We start from the raw sequence: 12,723 nt of genomic DNA on the forward strand, positions 1-12,723 counted from the left end.
ATTCCTGCTTTGCTTTTCCTTTATGTTTGGAGATGCACCTTTTCACATCTTTACTTTCAACCTGCCTCTGCCGTCATATTTAGAGCGAGTCCCTTGTAAGCAGCATATAGTTGGGTCTTGTTTTTCAATCCATTCAGCCAATCTCTGTCTGCTGACTAGTGTGTGCAGACCATTTACACGTAAAGTAACTATTGACTGGCCTACACCAGCTAGTTTGTTTATTTTCCACTTGCTCCCTCTGCTTCTTGTTCCTCTGTTTCCTTTTTTCTTGCCTTCCTGGGAGTTACAATTTGCTGATTCTTAACTCCCAGATCAGGAATTATTTAAAAAAAGACAATTCTATGCCTGAAGATGTGTTTGCCAGAGTGGGCTCTGCAGGAGGTCAGTCTCTCCTCCAGGGAATCCTCTCCTTACAGATAACTTGAGCGAGTTATGTAGTGTTGCTAAGCCTGGATCTTTATTTTTTAGTGGGACTCTCACAGTGCCTACCTCCTCTGGTTGTTAAGAAGACACAGCGAACATTGAAGGTGCCACCCCCTGCACCTGAACGCATGCCCTGAGCAGCCAGGGCCCAGGAGTTTGAGAAACTGTCCCTCCTCCGTTCTCAGAGGCTTGGGTGGTATGATTCCCAAGTCTGGGTACTGGCATGGCCCCCTGTTGGCTAAACGAGAGAGGGCATACCACGCCCCTGGCCATGGAGATTGGCTTAGGGTGGACGTGTGACCAAGTGCAGGTGAGTGAGACCCTAGGAACTCCTGTGATAACCTGAAATTCCTCCTCTGCCTCTGGGTGCTCTGGGCTGAGGATGTGATGAGGGAGCTGGCAGGAGGACAATGCACGAGGGGGAGCGGAGCCTGGAGGACCCGTATCCTTGGCATCACCCTGTTCTGCCACATCGGGGTCAGTGTCTTCCTTGGACAGAGAGCAAGAATGCTGTGGGCAGACCCATTAGCATCTGGGGGATGTGTGGCCTTTAGGAATAATGTCAAAGCTGCCAGTAAATTTCACATCTCGGCCAGAGTTGGGACCCACTTCTATTCTTGACCCAGTGACTATCACGGGAAATGGGCTTCCAGACCAGTTAGGTCACCCTTGGGGCTCTGGGGTGGCGCCCTGGACACACCCAAACTCTGCTAGGAAAGACGGGGTGGCAGCCAGCTGCACCCACTGTTGACCCTGGAATGTACCCCAACCCCACTGCCCCTCAGACTCCAGGCTTGTGGCGTGGAGTCAATATCCGAATTCAGTCAACATCTCAGACTTGATATGCCCAAAGTAGATCCAAAATAGGGCCCTTGTTACCTCCACAAAACACCATCTCAACTGGTACCACCATCCACCCAGTTATTCCAGTCAGAAAGCTGAGCCACCCTCCATCCCCCATTTTCTCTCTCCCAGATCTAACCCATCAATGATGCTGCCAACCCTTGCCTCCACATGCTCCCCAGCCCTCTCTCACCGTGTCCAGCCACAATTCTCTCTTACCAGTGCCTCGTAGGGGGCCTCCTCTGGTCCCCCGATGCCCAGCTCTGGAGCCTTTCGTGGTTCCCTGGCTCAAAACCCCGTGATTGTTTCTCGGGAGACCGAATAAAGCCCAAGCACCAGTGTGGCCTCCAGGGCCCTCTCCAGGAGCTGTCCACCCCCCATCTGAGCACAACGGCCACTCCGCACACCCGGCTCGCACTCAGCGTCTCCTGAGCTGGGAATCTCTTCTTCCTCGTTTTTCCCGTTACTCGAGTTTCAGTTCAGATCTTGACCCCTCGCAGGGCATGTGCTGAGCACCCTCTCCGATAGCCCCACCCGGGGCCCCCTCTTATCTGGTCCCTCTTATTTTATTCCTATTCCTGCCTTTGGCCCCAATTTCTCAGACCTTGTCCGCGTCTACACCTCTGTCTCCCCCGGGCCGGGAGCACCGCTGGGCCCTGGAGGGATGGATCACAAACCCATTCACGTGTTGACTCAGCAGCCACGTCAGAAGACCTGCTTTGTCCCAATCACTGTCACCCACGGGGCCCCCCAGACCTCTCCCTCTAACTGCCAGCTCTCCGGCACAGCTGCGGTTCGCATTTCTGTGAAAACCTCAATGCTTACATTTCAGATTTTTACTCTTTTTTTGCTTTTTGGTCCTGTACTGCGGAGCCCGCAGACCTGGGACGAGGTCGGAGTTTCGGAGATTGCAGGGGTGACCGCGGTGGGAACGCGCCCCGCGGGGACCCCCAGACACCCCCCCGCCAAGTCTCCCGTAAGGAATCTTGTGGGCGCTTCAGTCGCGCGTCCAGAGCATCCTGGGCAGAGGGAGGATGGGGAGCCCCGCCGCGGCCACGAGCTTTGGGGGCGCTCTTGGCCTCTGCGCACAGGAGACGAGGTCACAGTCCTGGGACCCGGAGATCTGACCTCTTGGGACCTCCTCAGGCCGGACACCAGCCTGTGGGGTCGCCCCTGGAAGGTGGTCCAGCCGGGGCGCTAGCCTCTGCGCACCCAGCCCGCGCCGCGCGTGTCGGCGGGGGCCTCTCGGCGGGTCCGGATAGTGCTGCGGCGCAGGTGCGGAGGCGTGGGGGAGAGACTGGGGCGGGGCCCGCAGGTGCCCTCGCCTCCCGGAGGCGATGTCGGCGTCTGGAGGAGTCATGCGGTGTGTGGGGGGCGGAGGCGTGGCGGGGGGCGAGTCCTCCCCGAGAAGAGCGGGGATCCCGGTGCCGTGAGTGTCGCGCACGGGTCGCCTCCTTCCTCCTCCTGGGCCCCTTGTCTGCGGCGGCACCCGAGGTCCTGAAACAAAATGGGCTCCGCCCGGCTGGCTGGGCGCGCGGCTCGACACAAAGGGCACCTTTGAAGCCCCTTTCGGGTCAGAGGCCCTAGTCCGGAGTCAGGGTCGGGGTGGGGGCACTTGTGCAGACGGGGCACCTGAGCAGGATCTGGGCGCCTCTGTCCGCGCCCCCCAGGATGGACACCTCGGAGCAGTGCTCCCGCCTCCGCGGCTGCGACCCGGGAGTGTGTGGGTATGTGTCGGTGAGAGTGTGTGTGAAGGAGGCAGGGGGAGGCGGCTTCTCTCGGCCTTTTCTACAGACCCTGCCCAGGCTTTTCGCCAGCTCCATAGGCCCAGCTCAGAGCCCCAGTGGAAGTGCCACGTGAGCCCCCCCGTGTTGTTTTTTGTGTGTTTGTGTCTGGAGTGGATGTGAACATTTATTTCTCCCGGTTCTGGTGGCTGGACGTCCAAGATCAAGGTGCCGGCGGATTCAGTGTCTGGTGAGGACCCTCTTCCTGGTTCACAGACGGGGTCTTCCTGCTGTGTGGTCACCTGGAGGGAGGGCTGGGAGCAGCCCCTGTAAGCCTTGACACCAGACAGAGGCCCCCACCAGATGGGGGTGGGAGGGGCGTTGACAACCGCAAGCCCCAGGCCTGAGCTGCAGGCTTCACTCCTGTGGACCCTGAGTCTGTCAGTGTTCTGGGTTCCGACCCTCAGCTGGATGGACCCACTGCAAATACTTCTCCGGCTGTCATCTGCCTTTTCAGTCCTGGGTCTCTAAGAGTAGAACTTTGCCAAACCCAAGATCACAAAGATTTCCTCCATGTTTTTCCTGGAAGTTCTAGTTTTAGGTCTGTAACCCACTGTTTTTACTTTTTGCATATGGTGTGAGTGTGCAGTGGGTACTCCTGTGGACCCAGCATCAGTTCTTAAAAACATCTTTTTCGTGGCTTCTTTGGCACCTTTGTTGAAAGTCTGCTCTTGGGGTCTGTGTGGATCTGTTATGGACCGTTTGTGTCCCGTGGGTCCATATTTCCATCTTCATGCCCTCTTGTTTACCATAGCTTTGAAACACATCTTGGAATCAGGTAGTGTTCGTCCTCCAATGGCATCCTTCATTTCCAAGGTTATTTTGGCTATGTGAGGCTCTTTGTATCTCCATGTAAATTTTAGGACCAGCTTGTCACTTTCTACAGAAAGCCCTGCTGGGATTTTGATTGGGATTCTGTTGAAGCTGTCAATCTCAACCATGTCAGGTCTGACCCTGTACTGAATTCTCCTTGACTTCCCTCAGCGATGCTTTGTAGCTATGATGCACAGGTCCTGCACGTCTCTTGTTAAGTTTCTCTCTATATATTTCATATTTCGATGCCATTGTAAATGGTATTTTTCCAGTTTCTTATTGTTCGTTGATAGCACACAAAACTACAACTGCCTTCTACATATTGAATATATTTTCCTTCGACTGTCAGAGCTGATTCAAAGCCCAGCCCCACTACTTCCTGTCGCACATTTTGACACTTGGGACAAATGTAATCTCGCTGAGCCCTTATGAATCTGTCTTTGAATTGAACATAAGTGGCCACCCCTGCCCATTTTACAGAATCAAATAAGCCCCCTGAAGAATGGACATGTCCCCAGAGACTGATGGATTAAATTGTGCACACACACAGCTGCGGACACCGCCCTGCCATGAGCAGCCTGCCCGCAGCCCTCTCCTGTATCCCTCAGGAGCCTCCGCCTCAGCCCAGCTCAGGGATTTGAATATTAAAAATATTCAACAACACTGTTTAAAGTCTGAATAATGTGGCTTTCCCCAGTTTTCCCTCAGACTCATCCACTTTGAGGGAATGAAAGTGGAGCCAAATGAGAGCTAGTGAGGCCAAGCAGAAACACCAAAGAGAAACCAGTTTTAGCTCAGTTTCTGAACATCTGGGTCCCACCATCTCCTCTCATCCCAGCCCCACCGCATCCCATTTGTGTGTTTCTCTGGAGTGTGTTGACGCACCAGAAATCCATGAAAACACAGGCTGCCACTGTGCAGAGACCCTGCTCAACAGAGCGGCCTGGAGTCCAGGCTTTGGTGCGGCTCCCTCAACAGTAACCATGAAAAGAAACAGAGAGGTTTTTAGACTTTTAAAATGAAGTTTCAAATATGTAAAACATACTTTTACTTTTTCATACATATTCTGGGTGTGGATGGGCCACACCTGCCTTCCAAGGGCCCCCCTTGTATCTATGAGCTTGCTTTTTTGGTTTGGCTTTGTGCCTCTCGGGGAGAAGCATGAGGCTTCTGGTCTCCAGCCTCTTTGCTGACTCATATCGATGCCACGGCCAACGTCGGGTGTTTCCCGGAGGTTTACATTTCCTAAGAGGTGGGGCTAAATGATTTTTAAATTATTGAGATGTAATTGACAGTTAACTTTATATTAGTGTCAGGCTTACAGCATAGTGATTAGATACATGTGTGTATTGTGAAATGATCACAGTAAGTCTCGTCAACATCCATCATCTCATATTGGTTCAACTTTTATATCTTTGTGATTAGAATATCTAATACTCTCTTAGTAGCTTTCAAATACACAATACAGTATTGTTAACTATTGTCACCATGCTGTATGTTACATCCCCAGGACTTAATTATTTTATTTTAACCTCCTTCACCCATTTCACCCACCCCTCACCCCCGCCTCTTACAACCACCAATCTGTTCATTGTATCTATGAGCTTGCTTTTTTGGTTTTGTTTTGTTTTGAGATTCCACATATAAGTGAGATCATATGGTATTTGTCTTTCTCTGACTGACTTATTTCACTTAGTACAATGCCCTCAAGGTCCATCCATGTTGTCTCAATTGGCAAGATTTCATTCTTTTTTATGGCTGAATAATATTATCTTTATCCATTCACCCAATTTCTTTATCCATTTATCCATCAATGGCCACTTACGTTGCTTCCATAACTTGGCTATTATAATTAATGCTGCAGTGAACATGGGGGTGCAGATATCTTTTCGAGTTAGTGTTTTCATTTTCCTCAGGTAAATACCCAGAAGTGGAATTGCTGGATCATATGGTAGTTCTGTTTTAACTTTCTGTTTCCCATAGTAATTGCACCAATTTACATTCCCACAAACAGTGTATGAGGCTTCCCTTTCCTCCACATCCTCACGAGCACTTGTTATTTGTTATCTTTTTGATGATAGCCATCCCAGCAGGCGTGGGGTGATATCTCACTGTGGTTTTGATTTGCATTTACCCAATGCTTAGTGATGTTGAGCATCTTTTCTTAGACCTGTTGGCCATCTATGAGTCTTCTTTGGAAAAATGTCTATTCAGATTCTTTGCTCAATTTTAAATCGGATTATTTGGGGTTTTTTGCTATTGAGTTGGATGAGTTACTTTATATTTTGGACATTAACCTCTTATCAGATATATGATTTGCAAATATTTTCTCCCATTCTGTAGGTTGCTGTTTCATTTTATTGATGGCTTACTTTTCTGTGCAGAAGCTTTTTAGTTTGATTTTGTCTTACTTTCGATGTCAGATCCATAAAATCATCATCAAGACTGATGTGAAGGAGCTTACTACTTATGTTTTCTTCTAGGAGTTTTATTGTTTCAGATCCTATGTTCAAATCTTTAATCCTTTTTTTTTTTTTTTTTCCTTTGCGGTACGTGGGCCTCTCACCACTGTGGCCCCTCCTGCTGCGGAGCACGGGCTCCGGATGCGCAGGCTCAGTGGCCATGGCTCACGGGCCCAGCCGCTACGCGGCATGTGGGATCCTCCCGGACCGGGGCACGAACCTGCGTCCCCTGCATCGGCAGGCAGACTCCCAACCACTGCACCACCAGGGAAGCCCCTTTCATCCATTTTGAGTTGATTTTTGTGTATGGTAAAAGAAAGTGGTCAAGTTTCATTCTTTTGCATGTAGCTGTCCAGTTTTCCCAACACCATTTATTGAAGAGACTGTCCTTTCCCCATTGTATTTTCTTGGCTCCTTTGTCATAGATTAATTGGCCATGTATGCGTGGTTTACTTCTGGGCTATTCTGGGCTAGTCTGTTTTTATGCCAATACTATACTGTTTTGATTACTATAGCTTTGTAATATCAGGGAGCATGATGTCTCCAGCTTTCTTCTTCTTTCTCAAGATTGCTTTGGATATTTGGGGTCTTTGGTGGTTCTGTACAAATTTTAGGATTGTTTGTTCTACTTTGGTAAAAAATGCTATTGGTATTTTAATAGGGATTGCACTGAATCTGTAGATTGCTTTGGATAGTATGGACATTTTAACAATATTAATTCATCCATCCATGAACACGGAATATCTTTGCATTTATTTGTGTCATCTTCAATTTTTTTCATCAATGTTTCATAGTTTTCAGTGTACGGGTCTTTCACCTTGATTAAATTTATTCCTAGGTAATTTAGTCTTTTTGATGCAATTGTAAGTGAATTGTTTTCTTAATTTCTCATTCTGATAATTTTTTATTAGTGTATACAGTATACTCCTGTTTTTGTATATTGATTTTGTATAAACTTTACTGAATTTGGTTATTAATTCTAACAGTTTTTCTGGTGGAGTCTTTAAGGTTTTCTAAATATAAAATCATGTCATCTGCAAATAGAGACAGTCTTACTTCTTCTTTTCTGATTTAGATGCCTTTCATGTCTTTTTCTTGTCTAATCATTCTGCCTGGGACTTTCAATACTATCTTGAATAGGAGTGATAAGAGTGGGCACCCTTGTCTGTTCCTGATCTTAGAGGAAGGGCTTTCATCTTTTCACCATTGAGTATGTTAGCTGTGGGCTTGTCATATATGGTCTTTATTATGTTGAGGTATGTTTCCTCTGTACCCACTCTGTTGGAAGTTTCTATCATAAATGGATATTGAACTTTGTCAAATGCTTTCTGCATCTATTGAAATGATGATGATTGATTTTCATCCTTCATTTTCACATTCATTGTGTATCACTGATTGATTTGTCAATGTTGAGCCATCCTTGCATCCCAGGAATAAATCCCACTTGATCATGGTATATGATCCTTTTAAAGTATTGTTGAATTTGGTTTGCTAGTGTGTGTATATATATATATATATATATATATATATATATATATATAGGCTGCTTTGGGTCTTTGTTACTGTGTGCGGGCTTTCTCTATTTATGGCGATTGGGGGCTACTCTTTGTTGCATTGCGTGGGCTTCTCATTGTGGTGGCTTCTCTTGTTGCAGAGCACGGGCTCTAGGTGCGCGGGCTTCAGTACTTGTGGCACGTGGGCTCAGTAGTTGTGGCTCATGGGCTTAGTTGCTCCACGGCATGTGGGATCTTTCTGGACCAGGGCTTGAACCCATGTCCCCTGCATTGGCAGGTGGATTCTTAACCACTGTGCCACCAGGGAAGTCTGGTTTGCTAATATTTTATTGAGGATTTTTGCATCTATGTTCATCTGGGATATTGGCCTGTAATTTTCTTTTCTTGTTATGTTGTTGTTTGGTTTTGGTATCAGGGTAATGCCGGCCTTGTAAAATAAGCTTGGAAATGTTCCTTCCTCTTCCATCCTGCCCACCCCCAAATTCAGGTCCTTTTCAAATGCAAAATATGTTCACCCCATCCCAACATCCCCCAAATCTTAGCTGGTTCCAGCACCAACTCTAAAGTCCACAGTCTCACAGAAACACCATCCATGTCGGGTCTGAGTGAGACTCCAGGTACCCTTCATCCAGACGCAAGATTCCCCTCCAGCTGTGAATATATTTAACCCAGTGAATTGTGTGCTTTTGAATTAGGATGATAGGCCAGTCATGGAAAAGACATTCCCATCAAGAAGGGAGAGATCAGAGGAAGGAAGGAAGGGCGACAGGTACCAAGCAAGTCCCACGCGAAGCAAAGAAATTCTATCAGATCTCAGAAATGGAGAATGCTCTGCCCTCCAGGCTGCTGGTGTACACCAGCCCCCTCAGCCCTGGGCAGTGGCATCCTGACCTGTGAAACCAAGGATGAGGCAGCCTCGCCTCGTGCAACACTCTGGGCCTGTGGTGCCCGTCCCTGAACCGCCAGGGGTCACTCTCTTCTGGAAGGATGGAGCGTGTTTATGGCTGTCTGGTCCTGGAGAATCTGAGAGCCTGCCTTGACCTTGTCCTGTCTTTGTCCCCTGGAGCTAAATCTGTCAGGGCCTCTGCTGGGCGGGGGCGGGTGGGGGGCCTGCTCAGCTCCCATCCTGGCTCCCTCTGGGGCATGGTTCACACTCAAAATCTCTGACAGTCCGGCCACGCCCTGGCTTCCCTCCACAACACACACTCTCATTTTTTGCAATGCAGACAGGTTGAGAATTTTCCAAATCTCCGAGTTCTGATTCCTTTTTGCTGAGCAGTCCCTTCAGTTCAGCCTCCTCACATTTTACCACCACCAGGAAAAGAGTCTGCCCCTCCCCTACCTGGGGAAACGCCCAGTCTCCTCTCTGAGGGTCCACCTCCCACGAAGCTCTGGGGGGCCCAGCGGAGCTCTCTGCCGCTTCCTGACGAGGACTGCCATCCCTGGCTCCATGCGGCCTCCCCACTGCACCTGCCAGCATTCCCTTGTCCCCGTCCCCCTCGTGGTGACACGTGCTCCCTAAGTGACAGACGCTACCTCTCCCCCTCCTCTGCTCTCCCGAGCTCCCACCTGAGTCGCCATTATTTCCACCAACAGTCCATTCTTGCCATCTGGGCTTCTCCTAACGAGCTCCCCAAGCTTCCGGCCTCAACACTCACCCAGGCCACAACCATTTCCTTGTGTTGAGGTGTTTGTTACACAGCATCCACTTCACGGCTCCAAAGTGTCTCAGGCAGCTCAGCTGCTGCAACAAAACACCACAGACACTGGCCTAAACAACAGATGTTTATTTCTCATGGTTCTGGAGGCTGGACTCTGAGACCTCGGTGCTGGTTGGGCTGCTTCCTGTTCCACTGTCTCCCCAGCCTAAAGACAGTGCCTTTGTGCCGTGTCCCCCACTGCAGACAGCACGCAGCCCGTGGGACCTCAGAGTGCACATGGCGGGGGGGTGTCACCATCCAGCAGGTCATGTGGGGAGCCACCCCGGTCCTGGTCCCGGTGCAGTCGCTCAGGGAGATGGAAGCTGGCCAAAGACCAGCCCAGGAAGGTGCAGGCGGAGGGCCTGCGTGAACAAGAACATTCTGCACCCAGCAAGGTCTTGTGCTCGCTGGGAGAAAAGGAAGCCTCTCCTTCCTTCCACACCACGGGAGATGGAGCAGGACAGCAGAAACTGGCCCTGTGGTGGCTTTTGGGGAGGGGGCTGGAGGGCAGGGAGGGAGGGAGCCCCCCTCTACCTGGGGTCCTTGGCACCTGCACGCTTTTTCGTCTATGAAAAGTAATTACGTTCTGTCTCAGTTTGTACAGGGAAGAGCCTGAGACCTGAGTTTTCACATTGAATCATTCTAATCTGTGCTTTGAATTGAAAGCTCTTAAGTGCCACCCTCTGTGTTCCTCCGACCTCTGACCTCAACCACACCACATGATGCCCCGAGGCCCTGGATGGAGCTGGGAGCTCTGTCCCCCCATCTTTGGCTCCATGGGTGTCTCTGAACTGGGCATTAGCTCTCTTCCCTGGTCAGGATCCACTGCCCGTTTGCTATAAAGGCACCCACAGTGTCCCCGATTACTCAAAACCTATCCCGATGTTCTGCATGTCCTCTGTGGGGAAAACCCTGACCTCTGTCTCCTCTCTATCCTCCTTCTACGCTGTCCCCAGGCCTGGACCCGCGGCATCCCTGCTCCGCAAAGTGCGCGTGGCGGGCCGGTGGCTGCCGCTCGCCCTCCTTCCAGGTCGGCGCTGGGAGAACCCCCAGCCCGGCGCCCTTTGACCAGCATGAGGGAGCTGGGCGACGTTTCCCCAAGGTGGGTGTCTAAGAGCTGTATCCTGATTCTCAGGTTCCTCCTTGGCCCATGTGTGCACGTGCAGCCTCGGAGGTAAGACAGGTGAGCTCAGCTGCCCGGGAGTGCCACCCGTGCGAGCCAGCGGGAGAGCGGCCCAGTCCGGGGTGCTTGTGATGCAGCATAGCCGGCCGTCCTGGCAGCACACGCTGGCTCCCCCCTTCTCCCCACTCCCCCAGCGGCTCTGTCACACCGGGACCCTCCTGCCTCCTTCTGGAGAGACTCAGAAATGATGCTTGTGCAGGCGGAGGGCGGGCGGGGACCAGTGACGACACGGCCCTCCTCTGGACGGGAAGCCGTGTGCTGGGCGTGGGGCTGGGCTGGGAGCTACCCGTGCACTTGGGAATGCCTCTCTCGGGAGCCTCGGCTGACCACGCTGACAGCAGAAAGGACGCCCTGGAGCAGGTGCCGCAGCGGCAGGTCCTCGCGGAGCTGGGAGGGGTTCTGGTTTCTATAATTGGGAGAAAGCAGGAGCTGACGGGAAACAAGCGGCTGTCAGCATGAGGAGCCTGCACATTCCATCCGGTTTCAACCGGGTCGTGCGCTCAGAAGCGTCAGGTGCAGTTCCTGGACGAGCGCCACCTGAACGCAACCGCTTCCAAGCATAGACAGCGTCATTCCCCCATTTATGGGTGATGAATTCCTCTAATGTTTCGCCAGTTACTCTCTGGTGCTCATTAGAGCTAATCAGCTGAGTACATAATATAGAAGGAGAAAGGAGATCAGCAATGAAATACTAAAAAATAACTGCTTTGGTGCAGTGTTATAATTGCGTTATCTGCTTTTTGAACACCTGCATTAGCTCTGGGGGAAGAAAACAGCCTGGTTCCATAAGTCAAACGATTTACTGCCAACCTGAAATGACTCAGGATTGGCTTCCAAAAGATGGAAAGCAGCACAGCTGTGTACACAGCGTTGCAAGGTGAGTGGAGCTACAAGAGCGGCGAGGATGCGAAGGCAGGTGATTTCAGCCCCTGATCCTGCAGCAGAAGCTGACAAATGAAAATGCAGGAGCAGTGGCTATGGAAGCGCAGAGGAACGCTACTCGGAGGCGCAGCGCTCCGGAGAGTAGGGGAGCCGAGCCGAGCCGCGGTGTAGAGGTCACGTGGGGCCGGCAGGAGGGGCTGGACCCTCGCTCGCTGCAGGAGGCTGCTCCCGGCGCCCCTGGGCCGCAGCCCTTCTCTCTGCAGCGCCGGCGCCTTGGGAGTCGCGGGGGTGGTGGGGCGCTGGGTGACTCCGTGACTCAGCGCCTTCCGCGCACCTCTGGCTGAGGGCGGCTTCCCGCTGGAGGCATCTGTGCTCGGCGCCTGGCGACCGAGGAGGGCCGTGGCTGGCTTTCGGGGGCCGTGAGGGCAGCAGCGGCCGCCTCCCCCTTTCTGCACGAGAGAGGGTCGGCCCACCGCCCAGCCCCTGCATCTCGGCGCTGCTAAGGTTCTTTTCAGCCTCAACGATCGACTCTGATTCTCGTCTGAGAAGCAGGGACAGGCTGACCGAGCGTGACGCCCACTGTGGATCTGGGCAGGGGGCGGGCAGGGAGGCCAGAGGGTGCCACGCCGCCCCATCCTGGAGCCCCGCTTCCTGCACAGACGCACCCAAAGTGGCTGCAGCAAGTCCTCCCGCCAATCCCACGTCGGAGAGCTATTTCTGGAGCCTGGGCCCACGCCCCCCAGTAGAAATGTAGTGCGAGGCATTGGTGTGGCTATAAACTGCCTCGGAGCCAGGCTACGCTGATTTTAATGAATTTTATTTACTCAGTACACCCCAAACACCATCACTTCAACAGGTAGTGAGTATCAGACACTATCCATGGAGGCTCACACTTGCCTTGGGGAGCAGCTGTGTTTCACAACCGCCAGCCCCGCCTTTTCTCAAGAGCCAGCAGCCCAAGGCCAGTGGCCACCCCTGGGCAGCGCTGGTCTTGCTGGCCCTGAGATTGTCTAAAACCACAGGTCAGGCAGCTCACGGAGGTGCCCCTCCCCACCACAGCCAGGTGTGGCTCCACCCAGAGCGGGGCTGCAGTAGTGGGGCAGGGAGAGGCCAGTGCGG

Source organism: Lipotes vexillifer, unplaced genomic scaffold (assembly GCF_000442215.2).
Source record: "Lipotes vexillifer unplaced genomic scaffold, Lipotes_vexillifer_v1.1 scaffold646, whole genome shotgun sequence".
Classification (NCBI taxonomy): Eukaryota; Metazoa; Chordata; class Mammalia; order Artiodactyla; family Lipotidae; genus Lipotes; species Lipotes vexillifer.